Below are 19,665 nucleotides of genomic sequence, written 5' to 3'. Positions count from 1 at the left end.
TTAAAAACCTTAGGGATAGGGGGCACTATTTTCACGTCCGGATGAAAAGCGTGCCCAAAGTAAACGGCATGCTACTCAGGCCCAGAAGCTAGGATATGCATATCATTAGTAGATTTGGATAGAACAAACTCAGAAGTTTCTAAAACTGTTTGAATAATGTCTGTCAGTATAACAGAACTGATTTGGCAGGCGACACCCGAGCACAATCCATCCAGGGAAAACATTTTTTGAGGTCAATGTGTTTTCCAATTAGGTTTCTATGGGAAGCCCTTTTTAATAGGAATCTGGTTGCAGTTCCTGTGGCTTTAGAAATTGGTTGATGTTTTTCTTTTGAGAAATGAAGAAGTTGTCCTGTTCTTTCCATGTGTCACTCAGATGGACTCAAGTCTTTTGGTGCACGCGACCTGGAACGCGCTTCACGTTGTTTTTATCCGGTATTGAAAACAGTTTATCCCGTCTTAAAGTTTACAGATTATTTACGTTTAGGGTACCTAAGGTTGGATTAGGAACGCTGTTTGAAATGTTTGGACAAGTTTACAGGTAACTTATTAGATACTTTGTAGGCATGTTTGGGCGAGTTGGAACCAGTGTATTTCTGAATTTAACACGCCAAATAAATTGACATTTTGGGGATAAAAAATTATCGAACAAAAGGACCATTTGTGATGTTTCTGGGACATTTTGGAGTGCCAACAGAAGAAGATCTTCAAAGGTAAGGCATTTATTATATCGTTATTTCTGACTTTTGTGTCTCCACCTTCCTGGTTGAAAAGGATTTTAATGTGTTCGTGCTGTCCTCAGATAATCACATGGTCTGCTTTCGCCATAAAGCCTTTTTGAAATCTGACACTGCGGCTGGATTAACAAGAATTTAAGCTATGTTTTGTTGTATTACACTTATATTTTTGTGAATCTTGAATATGGATTTTTCTGTAGTTTGAATTTGGTGCTCTGCAATTTCACTTGGCGCGGGAAGGGATCACTAACACGTTTCAAAGGTCCCCAATTTTATTACCATTTCCCTTGATTCTAAGCAATGTTGTGCAACTATTTTTATTGACTTTTTATTGACTCTGAGGGTTTAGAAATCGTAGTCACCTCATACAAGTACTTGGGAGTATGGCTAGACAGTACACTGTCCTTCTCTCAGCACATACAGTGCCTTGCGAAAGTATTCGGCCCCCTTGAACTTTGCGACCTTTTGCCACATTTCAGGCTTCAAACATAAAGATTTAAAACTGTATTTTTTTGTGAAGAATCAACAACAAGTGGGACACAATCATGAAGTGGAACGACATTTATTGGATATTTCAAACTTTTTTAACAAATCAAAAACTGAAAAATTGGGCGTGCAAAATTATTCACCCCCTTTACTTTCAGTGCAGCAAACTCTCTCCAGAAGTTCAGTGAGGATCTCTGAATGATCCCATGTTGACCTAAATGACTAATGATGATAAATACAACCCACCTGTGTGTAATCAAGTCTCCGTATAAATGCACCTGCACTGTGATAGTCTCAGAGGACCGTTAAAAGAGCAGAGAGCATCATGAAGAACAAGGAACACACCAGGCAGGTCCGAGATACTGTTGTGAAGAAGTTTAAAGCCGGATTTGGATACAAAAAGATTTCCCAAGCTTTAAACATCCCAAGGAGCACTGTGCAAGCGATAATATTGAAATGGAAGGAGTATCAGACCACTGCAAATCTACCAAGACCTGGCCGTCCCTCTAAACGTTCAGCTCATACAAGGAGAAGACTGATCAGAGATGCAGCCAAGAGGCCCATGATCACTCTGGATGAACTGCAGTGATCTACAGCTGAGGTGGGAGACTCTGTCCATAGGACAACAATCAGTCGTATATTGCACAAATCTGGCCTTTATGGAAGAGTGGCAAGAAGAAAGCCATTTCTTAAAGATATCCATAAAAAGTGTCATTTAAAGTTTGCCACAAGTCACCTGGGAGACACACCAAACATGTGGAAGAAAGTGCTCTGGTCAGATGAAACCAAAATTGAACTTTTTGGCAACAACGCAAAACGTTATGTTTGGCGTAAAAGCAACACAGCGCATCACCCTGAACACACCATACCCACTGTCAAACATGGTGGTGGCAGCATCATGGTTTGGGCCTGCTTTTCTTCAGCAGGGACAGGGAAGATGGTAAAAATTGATGGGAAGATGGATGGAGCCAAATACAGGACCATTCTGGAAGAAAACCTGATGGAGTCTGCAAAAGACCTGAGACTGGGACAGAGATTTGTCTTCCAACAAGACAATGATCCAAAACATAAAGCAAAATCTACAATGGAATGGTTCAAAAATAAACATATCCAGGTGTTAGAATGGCCAAGTCAAAGTCCAGAACTGAATCCAATCGAGAATCTGTGGAAAGAACTGAAAACTGCTGTTCACAAATGCTCTCCATCCAACCTCACTGAGCTCAAGCTGTTTTGCAAGGAGGAATGGGAAACAATTTCAGTCTCTCGATGTGCAAAACTGATAGAGACATACCCCAAGCGACTTGCAGCTGTAATCGCAGCAAAAGGTGGCGCTGCAAAGTATTAACTTAAGGGGGCTGAATAATTTTGCACGCCCAATTTTTCAGTTTTTGATTTGTTAAAAAAGTTTGAAATATCCAATAAATGTTGTTCCACTTCATGATTGTGTCCCACTTGTTGTTGATTCTTCACAAAAAAATACAGTTTTATATCTTTATGTTTGAAGCCTGAAATGTGGCAAAAGGTCGCAAAGTTCAAGGGGGCCGAATACTTTCGCAAGGCACTGTATCAAAGCTGCAGGCTAAGGTTGAATCTAGGCTTGGTTTCCTCTATCGTAATCTCTCCTCTTTCACCAGCTGCCAAACTAACCGTGATTCAGATGACCATCCTACCCATACTAGATTATGGAGATGTAGTTTATAGATAGTCAGGTGAGGGTGCTCTCGAGCAGCTAGATGTTCTTTACCATTCGGCCATCAGATTTTCCACTAATGCTCCTTATAGGAGACATCACTGCACTCTATACTCCTCTGTAAGCTGGTCATCTCTGTATACCCGTCACAAGACCCACTGCTTATTTATAAAACTCTCTTAGGCCTTACTCCCTCTAATCTGAGATATCTACTGCAGCCCTGATCCTCCACATACAACACCCATTCTACCAATCACATTCTGTTAAAGGTACCCAAACCACACACCTCCCTGGGTCGCTCCTCTTTTCAATTCACTGCAGCTAGCGACTGGAACGAGTTGCAAAAAACACTCAAACTGGTCAGGTTTATCTCCAGCTCTTCATTCAAAGACTCAATCATGAACTTTACTGGCAGTTGTGGCTGATTTGTGTGATGTATTGTTAGCTCTGCCTTCTTGCCTTGGTGCTGTTGTCCGTGCACAATAATGTTTGTACCATGCTTTGTGCTGCTACCATGTTGTGTTGCTACCATGTTGTTGTCATGTGGTGTTGCTACCATGCTGTGTTGTCATGTGTTGCTGCCATGCTATGTTGATGTCTTAGGTCTCTCTTGATGTAGTGCTGTGGTGTCTCTCTTGTTGTGATGTGTGATTTGTCCTATATGTTTAATCCCAGTTCCCTTCCCTGCCGGAGTTCTTTTGCCTTTTGGTAGGCCATCATTGTAAATAAAATTGTGTTATTAACTGAATTGCCGTGTTAGCCAATGTACAATCATTGGATAATAAAGTAGACGAACTACGAGCATGTATAATCCTACAAATATGTAATATCTTATGTTTCACCGAGTCGTAGCTAAATGACGAGATGAAAAACATACAGCTGGTGGGTTTTACACCTTTTCGGCAGGATAGAACAGCCGCCTCTGGTAAGACAAGGGGTGGTGGTCTAAGTATATTTGTAAACAACAGCGTTTGCACGAAATCTAAGGAAGTCTCAAGATTTTTCTCACCTGAGGTATAGTATCTCATGATAAGCTGTAGACCACACTATTTAGCAAGTTAGCTTTCATCTACATTCATCATAGCTGTCTAATTACCACCACAAACCGATGCTGGCACTAAGACCTCACTCAATGAGCTGGAAACATCCATTAGCAAACAAGAAGATGTTCATCCAAAGGTTGCACTCCTGGTGGTTGGGGACTTTAATGCCTGGAAACTTAAATCCGTTTTACCTAATTTCTACCAGTATGTTAAATGTGCAACCAGAGGGAAAAAAACTCTTGACCACCTTTACTCCACACACAGAGACGCGTACAAAACTCTCCCTTGCACTCCATTTGGCAAATCTGACCATTATTCTATCCTCCTGATTCCAGCATACAAGCAAAAACTAAAGCAGAAAGCACAAGTGACTCGGTAAATAAAAAAGTTGTCAGATGAAGCAGATGTGAGTAAGACCTTTAAACAAGGCTGTAGGGCCAGACAGATTACCAGGATTACCAACATGTCTGCCAGGCTGATCCTCAACACAGGGGCCCCTCAGGGATGCGTGCTTAGCCCCCTCCTGTACTCCCTGTTCACTCAGGACTGCATGGCCAGGCACGACTCCAACACCATCATTAAATTTTCCGATGACACAACAGTGTAAGCCTGATCACCGACAATTATGAGACAGCCATTTGGGAGGAGGTCAGAGACCTGGCAGCGTGGTGCCAGGACAACAACCTCGCCCTCAATGTGAGCAAGACAAAGGAGCTGATCGTGGACTACAGGAAAAGGCGGGCCGAACAGGCCCCCATTAATATCGACGGGGCTGTAGTAGAGTGGGTCCAGAGTTTCAAGTTCCTTGGTGTCCACATCACCAACGAACTATCATGGTCCAAACACACCAAGACAGTTGTGAAGAGGGCACGACAACACCTTTTACCCCTCAGGAGACTGAAAAGATTTGGCATGGGTTCCCAGATCCTCAAAAAGTTCTACAGCTGCACCATCGAAAACATACTGACCAGTTGCATCACCGCCTGGTATGGCAACTGCTCGGCATCTGACCGTAAGGCGCTACAGAGGGCAATGCGTACGGCCCAGTACATCACTGGGACTATATACTAGGCGGTGTCAGAGGAAAGCCCACAAAATGGTCAAAGAATCTAATCACCCAAGTCATGGATTGTTTCTCTGCTACCGCATGGCAAGCGGTACCAGAACGCCAAGTCTAGGACCAAAAGGGTCCTTAACATCCTGAACAATTAATCAAATGGCCACCGAACTATTTACATTGATTTGTTATCTGCATAATGAATGTATTTGTTATGTGTCAATTAATGGGGAGGATGAGCTTTGTGTATGGAAAGTTACTGTGAGAGAAAAGGGAAACATAATGTATGTCCAAATTCTGTTGAGTATGGTGAACAGAAGGTCACTAAGCATCATGGAGAAGGTGGGTGTGACTTTTCTTCACAGATCAGAATCCTGGTCCTTCTCTCCATCATAAGAATTGCAGTTCTCCTCTGCTGTCTGACCATATTCATCATCATCTACACCACCAGGAAATAGAGTTGTCACTATCTGGCCAAGTTACAAAGTCAAAAGACCCGCCTAGTTCTCCAATTTATCTTCGAAAATCAAATTTGAAAACTTTAAATGAAGACCAAAAGGCTCCGTTTTGTTTTCATAAATGTTTAGGACATAGACCATTTTGATTTTGCAGCTTGGGCATCTAGTAGGAAATAGATAAAGCTAAGGCCAATGTCAGAAGAGGTTTTTATCACTAATAAAATAAAATAAAATTTAAAAAATGTAATATACACAATAAATCTAATGTTCTATTTCCTGTTGTTGTTAATATTGTCTGACCTTAGGCACCTTTTCTGAGATGTCGTGTCATTTCAAACATATTGGGACCTTGTGTAGAGGAGTGGCCAGTAAGAAACACATCACTTCCTGTTGTGACAGGAAGGAGCGGCTCAGTGTTGAGTGAGACCTGCTGAGGTGAAAATTACATGGCTCTCGTTGACTATCACTGGGGGATGAAATGGCCTTTGTATGTTATACTCTCCTTCAGAGTGTCTCTCTTATAGAAGTGCCATAAAATAAATGAATGCTTAGCACCTATGCATTTATATTTACTATCAATTTACTTATTGTTTTCTCTTTTTCAGTAATGATTAGTCTTGTCCCAGTAATAGTATGTTTCACCAGTTGTAATGTGCCTGCCAACAGATGCTATGGGTGGTGAAGCACTTGTGGGGTTGGGGCTGAGGGACACCACCAGTAACTTTCCACTGTGCGTCATTATCTCCCTATTGAAAATGAGCAACCTGGGCCACAGGATGTCTGGCATTCAGCTCTCACCACACCACTCAGAGCATCAAGCATCAAAACCACACATTTGCTTTTCACACCTCTCTTCATCTGTTCATCTGGTCGAAAAACACCAGAACCCGCTGCTCAATAAGATTAGTGTGTAAAGAAAACAAACAAGGCCATTTTCATTCTCAAGCATTCAGCAAGTGTACAAAGCCCACCTCTGACTCATGAACTCAATACATAATGACTTCAGTTTACAATGCTATTTATTCATGCTTACAATAGGTGCAAACACAGGGATTTGGCAAAAGCATATACAAAAAACGTACAAGCAATATGCTAGGTAATATATGCTAGGAAGACATATTCCCCTCCAGCGACTGTCCTTTGCTTTATCTATTTATTTGTGTTATAGAGGAGGATGCAAATGATGAGGCAGCATAGGAGAACTCCATTTCTTATGATGGAGAGAGGGAACAGGATTCCTATCTGGGATGCAAAGTCACCACCCTCAAAGTCCAACGTGATCCCGTTCCCAAACAGTATTTCCCCACATGAGGCCACAGCACAGTAGTAAGTCCCAGCATCAGAGAGGCTGAGGTTCCTCTTGGGGAGGTTGTAGACACAGCTCTGTGTAGGAGACCCAGCCTCAGGGCTCTTCTCACACTGATCACTCCTGTCTCCATGGGTGTAAATGATTCCTGGATGTGATTCACCTGAGCCATGTGTGATCCAATAGACACTGTATTCTCCTGCACAGGTCTCAGTGTGTATTGTACAGTTCAGTCACAGAGTCTCATGGCTGGACTGTCTCAAACACAGCCTCCTGAACAACATGCTAGGTCTTGGTATCAGCACCGTTCATTGCACATAAAAACAAAAAGGTTCACCTGAATAAAAATATTGAATTAAATATTCATTATAAGATTATCATAAACAAAGATTCTGACAAGGCCACGTAATTGAACTTCTGAAATACTTACCCGCATGAATCAGAAATATGCCAGTCCCGAAATTCATGGGGTCATAATGGCGTTCACGACAGTAATATATCCCCATGTCTGACACCATGGCATCTAAAATAGTCCTCACAAAAAGGTTACTGCTCCTCCCCGCAGCAAACCGAGGTTATTAAACTCCCAATTGGATGTAACTGTGTTGGAGGAAGCATAAAGACTTAGCATTAACATTGGAGCTTGTTCAACTGTGAGCATACACCATTAGACTGTGGTAAGCACTCCAGAAATGAAGCGTTCTAAAATAACTGTTTTTCCAGGGATGAAGGTCTTCCAAACATCAGACTGAGTGACAGCAGCAAGAGATAATGCTTCATTTTCATTTTGTTTTTTATTTAACCTTTATTTAACTAGGCAAGTCGGTTAAGAACAATTAACAATTACGGCCTGTATTACAGTTTTTTCTGATTGCTTAGGCATTATCTTTGAAACTATAGGCTATTTTTTGCTAAACTCTACACACTAACCACAAAGGCTTACAACAAACCGGCAAAACATTATACATCTCTTGCAAAAGCAAACAATTCATGCAAAACTCTTCAAACTCTTTTAAAAATGTTGTTTTTGTGTCAGTACAGTACACACAAACCATCATTTGAATAAGCACACGAAGCACCAACTATGCAATGATAGTATAAATGAAAAACACTTTTGCTTTTTCTGAGTGCAGGGCATAGCAGTTTCCCCGTCCTCTCCTTCTCCCCCGTCCTACTTCACCTCTTCCTTCTCCTCCTTCTCCCCCTCCACATCCTCATCATCGTCCTGCTCATCCTTCCTCTTCCTCCCTCCTCTAGTTCTCACCACTCTGAGTCTCTGTCCAACATTGGCCACCATTGTTGTCCAAACCAAATGTTTACATGTGGCCTATTTATAGTGGTCAAGCTCTGATTTGTAAGTGAATTCATTATTTAAAAGTGTTTTCACGTGTCAAAGTGGAAAGGCAATTGGCAAAATAGTGTAGCAATGTAGAGATCAATGTTTACAGTTTTGCTAAAAGTGTGTTATTAAATTGCACACTGGGTGTAAAGCAATCAGTTGTGTTTACAGTTTTGCAAAAAGTGTGTTATAGAATTACAACCTGAGTGTAAAGCAGAGAATGTACATTGAGTTGGCACACTTGGTAAATGCATTGGCTACAAGTGTTAATGGTTGCAGGGATAGTGCTTCAAGAATCACTGTTAGTGTTTAAACATTCAGAAAAAAAATGTAATAAAGAATACACATATCATAGTTCAAGCATGTACTGTAACAAGTCCATAATAGTTACACGGTGAACACCATGAACACACAATATAAACTACATGACCAAAAGTATGTAGACACCTGCTCATCAAACATTTCCCAGCTAGCAAAGAGGAATCGGCCCAGATGCGGCCCTCTTCCAGGAGGCCGGAACTGATTGAATCGGCCCAGAATCGGGTGTCGACTCAGCCCGGGAATCAAAATAAACGACTGCCCAGAATCGGCCCAAGTGCATCACACCGTTTCGGTCTACCAGAATTCAGCCAACTTTGCCGGCATCTTACCAGAATCCCCTCCAGAAGCGTCCCGATGCAATTTTAAATAAATGTATACAAAATTACCCGATTCAGTCATTTTAAATATTACTATTATACATACAAATTATACCCATCCACAAAAATGTTGTGTCGGAGGAAACACCATACACCTGGTGACCGTGCATGCGCCTGGCCTGCCACAGGAGTCGCTACAGCGCGATGGGACAAGGAAAATTGTGCGTCACCTCATGGGTCTCCCGGTCACAGCCAGCAAGAGTCTTGAACCAGGATCTGTAGAAACGCAGTTTGCACTGTGAGGCAGTGTCTTCGACCGCTGGGTCCCTTGGGAGGTTCCATCCATAATGTTGTAATGCTTATCAATTGCCTTGCACAAAGTATAAAAATACTAAAAATACTACATATGACTCAAAGAATTTCATTTAAATGTTAATTCTATTTTTTGATCACAGAAACAATGAGGAAAATATGGAAAAATAAATAATGAAATGTTAATTATATAAAACATTCTGTGTAATCATCTGCCAGAGAGTAGCCCCAATCGGCCCGAGCCCCAAGTAATATATACATTTGGGCCAGATAACTCTCACCGGAATCGGCCCGAGCCCCTAGTAATATATACATTTGGGCCAGATAACTCTCACCGGAATCGGTTATTGCACCAATTCACCCCAAAGGTGTTCGATGGGATTGTGGTCAAAGCTCTGTGCAGGCCAGTCTTTTTGTGACGTAGAAGTCCGTCACTGGCCGCGGGCAGCATTTGGTTCTTTAACGCACACACATATTCATCACTCCTCCCTGCGCCATTATAAGATAAGTTAACAATGTGGGTCGACACACAAATTAACTTCTGTCTTGGTGCATGCATTTCACACTTGTCAATGTTCATATTTGAGAGATACAATAATTATTATACTTATCAATGTTGTGGATGAGCGCATTGTTTGTTTGTTCTGTTCCTCTCTCTCCATCTCTGTAGCTTCCGGGTATGCTGGAAAAGGACCCGAGCTAAGGGAATTGGGTTGGCTTTATAGTGCCTGTCCCAAATGGCTCATTAATGCATATGGGCATATTGAAAGATATTGTCAGTAGTGATGTAATGTTGTAAATGTTATGTTGTGATATTGTTTAAAACCGTGTTGCAATGTATATCCTTTAGTATGTTTAGTTCATGGAAAATGTAGGTTTGTATTGTTAATTGATTAATTAATTAGGGTTAATTGTTCTGAGGGGAGGGGCTAGCCCTACAAAAGGAGCCTCTCTTTCAGTCATGAAGAGGCAGTTTGGATTGAGCTGTGGATGGGGCAGCATTGTTTTTAAGCTGTCCCATAAGGTAGCCGTTGATGGCAGTACTGTTGTTTTTTTGTTCCGGAATCACTTGTAAATAAACACCTTTGCACAGAAGAACTTTTGCGGTTCCGCCATCTTTTTTATTTTGATAGAGGTTAGGTTATCCAGTTTAGCCTTCTGGCCTACTCTACGTGACATTCTTCCACACCAATCTTGAGAAACCATTTTGGCATGGACCTCGTTTTGTGCACAGGGGCATTGTCAGATCTTAATTTGAGCTGTATCCTGCCGGAACAGGATCCGGCACCTCTCAGATTTGACTTTGTTTGTTCCGGCACCTATTTGGCCGGATAACCTCTCGCGGCAATTATTCATTGTTTCACTAGTTGCACTGTAGACGTTCTAATAAAAGCGATCCGCATTAAATCAAATTGCCCCCCAGAAAGACCATAATGTAAAAGTGCTGTAAATATTCTGTGCAATCATCCTATCCTGTCACACTGATTCCAGACCTGCTCTCTTCTTTGTACATAAGTTATGGGGAGGGCCGGCGTTGTAAGTAACTGATCTTGACACAGGTCTTGGTAGTGGTGCTCAGCTAGTGAAGAGGTCCCTACATATTCACATCACTTAGCGTAGGCTTAGTCGTCTCACTACTGAATTTGAATCGTGGGAAACCCCCCAAAAAAATGGGTAAAAAAAGACAATCGAGTTTGATGACAATTTTCAAGTCGAAAATTCAGAGAAAGATGGTGAATCGAACCCGGAATGAGCCAGAGAACTTATTGCCGGAGGAGAGGAGTGAGGGGCAAACGGTTCCTGATGGTGATGCCTTAGCTAGCACCACTGGCACCTCCACTAGCTAGTAGGGCTGCTAGCGAGTCAGACTCAGCGGGAGATGGAGATCTGGGGGAGAGGGTCAGTGCATCCCCTGGGGAAGTGCTCGGAGCAGGTGTAATTTGCAGTTTAAGTACAAGAAAACGTATAACCCCTGGCTTGTCATTCATAATTTCAAAGTTGGGCTGTACAACATGCAAAGGTAGGGAGCTTGGGTCTCGAAACGACTGGAGGGATTAAACTAGCAAAAGAGTGGGTGGAATGTACAGTAGGTCCATCCTACGCCTCAGAAGTAAAAAATTAAATTTTAAAAAACAAAACAAATACCCCTCGGAAAAAAAATATTTCATGCCCAAACCAAGGCGCATTTGGTGGCAGCAAGACTTGTAGAAAAAGCTAAAGAGGACACCCAGGTTATTGTTATTAACACTCAAAATGAAAAAATAGACACTACAGCCAGAGTCTTCCAAACAGCCTCAGAAGGAGACTAAATGTCACAGCCACAGGCCCACTCATGGCTTTGAGCAAGCAATGGACTCTCAGAAGTTAAATTTGATTTGATGTATGGAGAGTCATTGTGTGGAGGTTTTGAAAACAATGGTAGGACATGTTTTGTACTGTGAAGGTAATCTGAATATACTTTTTTTCCCACATACTTTTGTATATATAGTGTACCTGGCCTTACCTGCTGGAAATAACAGAGAGCTAGAAAGACAGTTTCGTCATTATCTTCCTCATGTGTAGACTAGTCGTTCTGTCTGTCAGATTACAGTGACTGTCTTACATGGCTGGAGTGTTGGGCCCAAGCCAGGACTGATTGGCTATTCTGAGACCAACAGAGAAGGATGAGGACAGCCTACTCTATCATAGTCCTACTTCGAACAGCGAACTCTGAAGTTATGAATAATAGACATGAATAATCACATGGTTAATAAAATTCTATGTCAAGGCCATCAGACTGCTAAACAGCAATCACTAACTCAGAGAGGTTGCTGCCTACATTGAGACCCAATCACTGGACACTTTAATAAATGCATCATTAGTCACTTTAAACAATGCCACTTTAACCTTTCTGGTACAAGTGGGACGCTAGTGTCCCACCTCGACAACAGCCAATGAAATTGCAGGGTGCCAAATTCAAAACAACAGAAATCCCATAATTAAAATTCCTCAAACATACAATTATTATCCACCATTTTTAGGATAAACTTCTTGTAAATACAACCACAGTGTCCAATTTCAAAAAGGCTTTACTGCGAAAGCACACCAAATGATTATGTTAGGTCAGCACCGAGTCACAGAAAACCATACAGCCATTTTTCCAGCCAAAGAGAGGAGTCACTAAAAGCAGAAATAGAGATTAAATAAATCACTAACCTTTGATGATCTTCATCAGATGGCACTCATAGGACTTCATGTTACACAATACATGTATGTTTTGTTCGATAAAGTTCACATTTATATCCAAAAATCTCAGTTTACATTGGCGCGTTATGGTCAGAAATGCGTTGTCTCAAACAAACATCCGGTGAAAGTGCAGAGAGACACATCAAATTACAGAAATACTCATCATAAACATTGATAAACGACAGAAGTGTTAAACATACGAATAAAGATAAACGTCTCCTTAATGCAACCGCTGTGTCAGATTTCAAAAAGGCTTTACGGAGAAAGCATACTTTGCGATTATGTTAGGTCTGCACCTAGCCACAGAGACCCATACAGCCATTTGTGTGTCACAAAAGTCAGAAATAGCACTCAAATTAATCACTTACCTTTGATGATCTTCATCTGGTGGCACTCCCAGGTCTCCATGATAGACAATAAATGTTTGTTTTGTTCGATAATGTCCCTCTTTACGACCAAATACTTCCTTTTTGTTCACGCGTTTTGTCCAGTAATCCGAAGGCACGTGTAAGGCGCGTGTACTAAGTCTAGACGAAAAGTTTTTAAAAAGTACAATAAAAGTTAGTAGAAACATGCCAAACAATGTTTAAAATCAATCCTCCGGTTGTTTTTGTCATAAATAATAAATCAGATTTCAACCGGACAAAAGCTTTGTCAGTAGGAAAGGAGAAACAAGAAAGCCGTGTTCCCGATCAGGCACATGGCTGATGAATGGAAATTTCCACTGGCCACTGATTGAAAGTGCTGTATCTCCCTAATTCTTCAGAGTAAAAGCCTGAAACAATGACTAAAGACTGGCCACATGTAGAGGAAGCCACAGAGCTTGTGAACTGGGTCCTAAGTCTTTGTATGGTGGATAGGCTTTCAATGGAAAAACAGCCTTTCAAAATAATAGTACTTCCTGGTTGGATTGTCCTCGGGTTTTCGCCTGCCATATCAGTTCTGTTATACTCACAGACATTGTTTTAACAGTTTTGGAAGCTATGGAGTGTTGTCTATCCAAATCTACTAATTATATGCATATCCTATCTTCTGGGCCTGAGTAGCATGCAGTTTAATATGGGCACGCTTTTCATCCAAAATTCCGAATGCTGCCCCCTACCCTAGTGAAGTTAAATAATGGCACGTTAATAATGTTTACATATCTTACATTACTCATATCACATGTATATACTGTATTTTACACCATCTATTGCACCTAGCCTATGCCGCTCGGCCATCGCTCATCCATATGTACATATTCTCATTCACCCCTTTAGATTTGTGTGTATTAGGTTGTTGTTGGGGAATTGTTAGATATTACTGCACTGTCAGAACTAGAAGCACAAGCATTTTGCTACGCTCGCATTAACATCTGCTAACCATGTGTATGTGACCAATAGAATTTGATTAATTTGATTTGAAGGTGGACTCCAATCAAGTTGTAGAAACATCTCAAGGATGATCAGTGGAAACAGGATGCACCTGAGCTCAATTTCAAGTCTCATAGCAAGGGGTCTGAATACTTATGTAAATGAGGTATTTCTGTTTTACATTTGTAATACATTTGCAAAAAAACTGTTTTTGCTTTGTCATTATCGGGTATTGTGTGTAGATTGATGAGGGGAAAGAATGAATAATCCATTTTAGAATAATAAAATGTGGGACAAGGGAAAGGGTGTTAATACTTTGTTAACGCACTTTATGTAAGTGTCACTTCTGCTTCCTGTAAATTGACATTGTGGTCCAATACCAACTACTACGCCCCCTACTACGCCCCCTACATTTTGACCTCACTGTGTCCTCAGGGTGAATTAAGAGATGTTTTCTGATTCTCAGCCAGACAGTGCAGAATAGGTCTACAAACAGAATGGCCAGAACCTTCCTACAAGCTAAGCTACTGCTCTATGGATTGAGTAAGTAAGCTACCGCTAATTAGCATCGAGACTAAAATTGATTGTATCATCTGTCCTAGAACCAAAGATGAGGTGATCAGAGTGCATTGCATGATAACGTTTAGTGCACCACTTTTTTCTAACATGTACATGTGATATCACCGATAATAGTCAATAACGTAGGACTTTGTTCTTTGTGTTTCAGGTTTGGTCTCTGTTTTGGATTCTCAGTCTCAGACTATGGTGGTCCGTATTGGGGATAACATCACCTTGCAGTGCTCCAATGTTACAACGGCTGTGGGACACACAGCCTGGTTCAAGCAAGTCAACGGATCAGAGCCTGTGTGTCTCTCGTCTATGTACGGCTTTAATTCAACACCTGATCTCCACAATGGTTTTCAAAGGAGCCATTTGGAAATGTTCAGCAACAACACCACTATCTTTCTCAAAATCACACAAGTGGAAGTAGCTGACTGTGGCCTGTATTTCTGTGGATTGTTTCCACAGAGCCACATGTTCTTTGTCAACGCAACATATCTAAAAATTCAAGGTACATTTTGAACAATTTATTTGGCTTTCGATACATTAGAAAATGTTTAGCAAGCTAATCATGAGTTATCATGAAACAAAGGCAAACCATTGCTGGTCATATTTTGTAGAATTCTATTTAGAAAAAATACTTCTCTATTCTTACACATCTCAATGTTACAGGGCACAATGGAGGTGATGAAAACCCAGAGTCATCTGAAGATGGTGAGTTTCTTTTTCTTTCTCATGCAGATTCAAAGCCATGTTTCAAAAAGGAATCAAAAAACACAAACATGTTTTTGCTCTGTCACAGACTGATTTGATTCCATTTCATGTATTAGGAGAGTGTAATGGAACTATCAGTCCTGTAGCAGAGGGTGATGACATAGCAGAGGATGATGATGGAACCATGTGCCTCCTTCCCCTGGTTGTGATCCTGGGTGTTGTGACTGCTGTTCTAATGATAGTCATCCTCATCCTGGTCCTCAAGATCAGACGAGACTCAAAAACACCCAACACAGGTACAATGGAGGACCATAAACGTTTTCAGCAAGGCGCATGTGTCAGATTTTAGATTCTAAATTGTGAAAAAACCACATGCACAGGATATTTCTCTCTGACCAAATGTCTGTGCGGTAACACAGAGTAAAATGTATGTTTAAACTACTGTTTGTGTCCTGACCCAAATAATGATGTTCTTATTCAGATATCGGGGCTCAACTGCAGCCACAAAATAGCCAGGTAATAGAAACTGTTATATTTACTTGTTTTCGTACATTAACAGTACTTGATTAGAGTTGTGTGTTTTGTTGAGATTTGTTTGATATGTGTAGTCTTATTATATGTTTTCTACAGGTTCCGGATCAGGACCCAGATTCTCTGAACTACTCAGCACTGAGTTTCTGTCAGAAGAGGTCCAGAAATAAGAAGACACCGAAAGGTCAAAAGATGGAGATGGAGCCAAATGTTGTTTATGCTGCGACAAGATAATGTCAAATGTTTTAATGTTGATATCAGTGTAGCACTGATGAAGAACGAATATAATCTTTAGAATATTTTTTCCCTTGTAATATAGAATTTACTGATTGTTGTTGTGGTGCTCTGTAACCCAATAGAGCTCGCCAGCTTTTAGTCCTAAAAAAACCAGAAATGAGTTAGCCATGGCTCGTTGGTCAAAGCCTATGGGGAGATTAATGGGGTTTTTGGAGAGTTTTTGGATAAACAACAGAAATCAGGTCTGAGGTTAACACAGGCTTAGGAGATCTGATACGTTTTGTTTCGTCAGTTAACATGACCTTTATGAATTATGAAGCCTTTATGGACCCATGTTTTTGTTTACATAAATGCTTCAAAATTCTTAAAGTGACGTAAGCTAATGACGATGATCTCACAGAACACAATCAAATAAGATTTCCTAAACCTGTGTTAACCACAGACCTTATTTGCAGTGTTTATCCAAAACACTTACCAAACCCCATTTATTTCCCCATAAACTTTGATCCTCTTGAGACAGCAGCTATGGTTGGGGCAAGAGGTGCTACTACCGTGTTGTGCTGCTGCCATGTTCTTTCGCTACCATGTTGTCGTCATGTTGTGTTGCTACCATGCTGTGTTGTTGTCTTTATGTCTCTTTATGTAGTGTTGTGGTGTCTCTCTTGTCATGATGTGTGTTTTGTCCAACATTTATTTTTAATCCCAGCCCTCGTCCCTGCAGGAGGCCTTTTGCCTCTAGGTAGGCCGTCATTGTAAATAAGAATTTGTTCTTAATTAAAACTTCTTACGGCTGAAATCCCGTTAACCTGTTGAGTGTAGGGGGCAGTATTTTGATGTTTGGATGAAAAACGTACCCTATTTCTCAGGCACAGAAGCTAGAATATGCAGATAATTGTCCGATTAGGATGGAAAACACTCTAAAGTTTCCAAAACTGTCAAAATATTCTCTGTGGGTATAACAGAACTGATATTGCAGGCGAAAACCTGAGGAAAATCCAACAAGGAAGAACCTAAGAGAAACAAATCTCCCTGTTCCATTGCATGCCTTCCCTCCATTTAAAGGGATATCAACCAGATTCCTTTCCCTATGGCTTACACATGGTGTGAACAGTCTTTAGACATAGTTTCAGCCTTTTATTCAGAAAAATGAGCGAGAATGATCACATTGCATCAGTGGGTGGCTTGGTGTCACCAGAGTTTTGCATGCACAACAGCTTAGAGCAGACATTTTCTCTCTCTCTCCTATTAAAAAAGCTATGGTCCGGTTGAATTATTATTGATTATTTATTGTAAAAACAACCTGAGGATTGAATACAAAAAAACGTTTGACATGTTTCTACGAACTTTACGGATACTATTTGGAATTTTCGTCTGCCCCGTCGTGACTGCTCGAGCCTGTGGATTTCTGAACAAAACGCGCCAACCAAATAGAGGTATTTTGGATCTTTATCAAACAAAAGGAACATTTATTGTGTAACTGGGAGTCTCGTGAGTGCAAACATCCGAAGATCCTCAAAGACAAGCGATTCATTTTATTACTTTTCTGACTTTCGTGACCAATCTACTTTGCTGCTAGTTGTTTGTAATGTTTTGTCTGCTGAGAGAGATGTCCTTACATAAACTCTTGGTTTGATTTCGCTGTAAAGCACTCATCAAGGCTTTTTTTAGCTGACAAAAACACACTGTGGCGAAGAAGGGGGCAGAGTGATAAATGGCAGATATGTGACGGCAGAACTAATAAACTGGCTCTGCCCTCTCACTCAAATGGCCACCCCGGCCAGAACTACAGATCACAAAATGGCCAGCCTCCAAAAACTACAATCTCCAGAAGCAAGGGTGCTCAGAAGGTGGGGCCGACTCACAGATAACGGGTCAAGACAAACCAGGAAGAGAGAGAGAAAGGGGATGGGGGGAAAAGAGACAATATATATCATCTGGATTTACCATATATGACCTGGACTGTTTGGACTTACCTGTTGGTATTTGGACCTGGAGGTCTCAGCCCCACCATCACACCAAAACTCCTTCCTGAACCACACTCATACCACATGTTTATATGCAGACCAGAACCTGATGTTGTTACGAAAGTCATCTGACAAAGGAAACAAAATACTTAATCACATTTGATGCCTGATATCTATCAGAATTCTTTTGATGACTTGAGAAAGTATTGAGAGGATATACAAATAGTATAGATACAATCTCTTTGTGTGAGCACTATAGAGATGTAGTGAAAGTAGGTATGAAGAAGTACAGAGCAACCGTCCCCCTGCTGGTCAGGGCCTATATTGGTATTTTTGAGATCCATCAGAATTAGACAATATGTAAACATAAAAGCAGTCTTCAGTGTATACATTCAATAGTCTAATATATATATATATATATATATATATATATATATATATATATATATATATATATATATATATATATATATATATAGTGCACCAATTGTATTCTGTCTGATGTAAAATGATTTGCCACAATGCCCAAGATTCCTGAATTAAACTGCTGGAGAAAGCATTTGTGATACCAATGAATAATGTTAATTATAAAGTTAATGCTACTAATACCTTTTATGAGCAGTTGTGTAAAGTATTTAAGTAAAAACATTTTAAAGTACTATTCAAGTAGGACTATTCAAGTAATCTGTACTTTGCTTTAATATTTATATTTTTGACAACTTTTACTTCAATACATTCCTGAAGAAAAAAAAAGTACTTTTTACTCCATACATTTTCCCTGACACCCAAAAGTACTAGTTACTGAATTCACACACTTATCAAGAGAACATCCCTGGTCATCCCTACTGCCTCTGATGTGGCGGACTCACTAAACACAAATGCTTTGTTTGTAAATGATGTCTGAGTGTTGGAGTGTGCCTCTGGCTATCTGTAAATGATGTCTGAGTGTTGGAGTGTGCCCCTGGCTATCTGTAAATGATGTCTGAGTGTTGGAGTGTGCCCCTGGCTATCTGTAAATGATGTCTGAGTGTTGGAGTGTGCCCCTGGCTGTCTGTAAATGATGTCTGAGTGTTGGAGTGTGCCCCTGGCTATCTGTAAATGATGTCTGAGTGTTGGAGTGTGCCCCTGGCTATCTGTAAATGATGTCTGAGTGTTGGAGTGTGCCCCTGGCTATCTGTAAATGATGTCTGAGTGTTGGAGTGCCCCTGGCTATCTATCTGTAAATGATGTCTGAGTGTTGGAGTGTGCCCCTGGCTATCTGTAAATGATGTCTGAGTGTTGGAGTGTGCCCCTGGCTATCTGTAAATGATGTCTGAGTGTTGGAGTGTGCCCCTGGCTATCTGTAAATGATGTCTGAGTGTTGGAGTGTGCCCCTGGCTATCTGTAAATGATGTCTGAGTGTTGGAGTGTGCCCCTGGCTGTATCTGTAAATGATGTCTGAGTGTTGGAGTGTGCCCCTGGCTATCTGTAAATGATGTCTGAGTGTTGGAGTGTTGATGTCTGAGTGTGCCCCTGGCTATCTGTAAATGATGTCTGAGTGTTGGAGTGTGCCCCTGGCTATCTGTAAATGATGTCTGAGTGTTGGAGTGTGCCCCTGGCTATCTGTAAATGATGTCTGAGTGTTGGAGTGTGCCCCTGTAAAATGATGTCTGAGTGTTGGAGTGTGCCCCTGGCTATCTGTAAATGATGTCTGAGTGTTGGAGTGTGCCCCTGGCTATCTGTAAATGATGTCTGAGTGTTGGAGTGTGCCCCTGGCTATCTGTAAATGATGTCTGAGTGTTGGAGTGTGCCCCTGGCTATCTGTAAATGATGTCTGAGTGTTGGAGTGTGCCCCTGGCTATCTGTAAATGATGTCTGAGTGTTGGAGTGTGCCCCTGGCTATCTGTAAATGATGTCTGAGTGTTGGAGTGTGCCCCTGGCTATCTGTAAATGATGTCTGAGTGTTGGAGTGTGCCCCTGGCTATCTGTAAATGATGTCTGAGTGTTGGAGTGTGCCCCTGGCTATCTGTAAATGAT

This window comes from Oncorhynchus masou, chromosome 27 (assembly GCF_036934945.1).
Source record: "Oncorhynchus masou masou isolate Uvic2021 chromosome 27, UVic_Omas_1.1, whole genome shotgun sequence".
Lineage (NCBI taxonomy): Eukaryota > Metazoa > Chordata > Actinopteri > Salmoniformes > Salmonidae > Oncorhynchus > Oncorhynchus masou.
Note: the sequence above shows the minus strand (reverse complement) of the source record.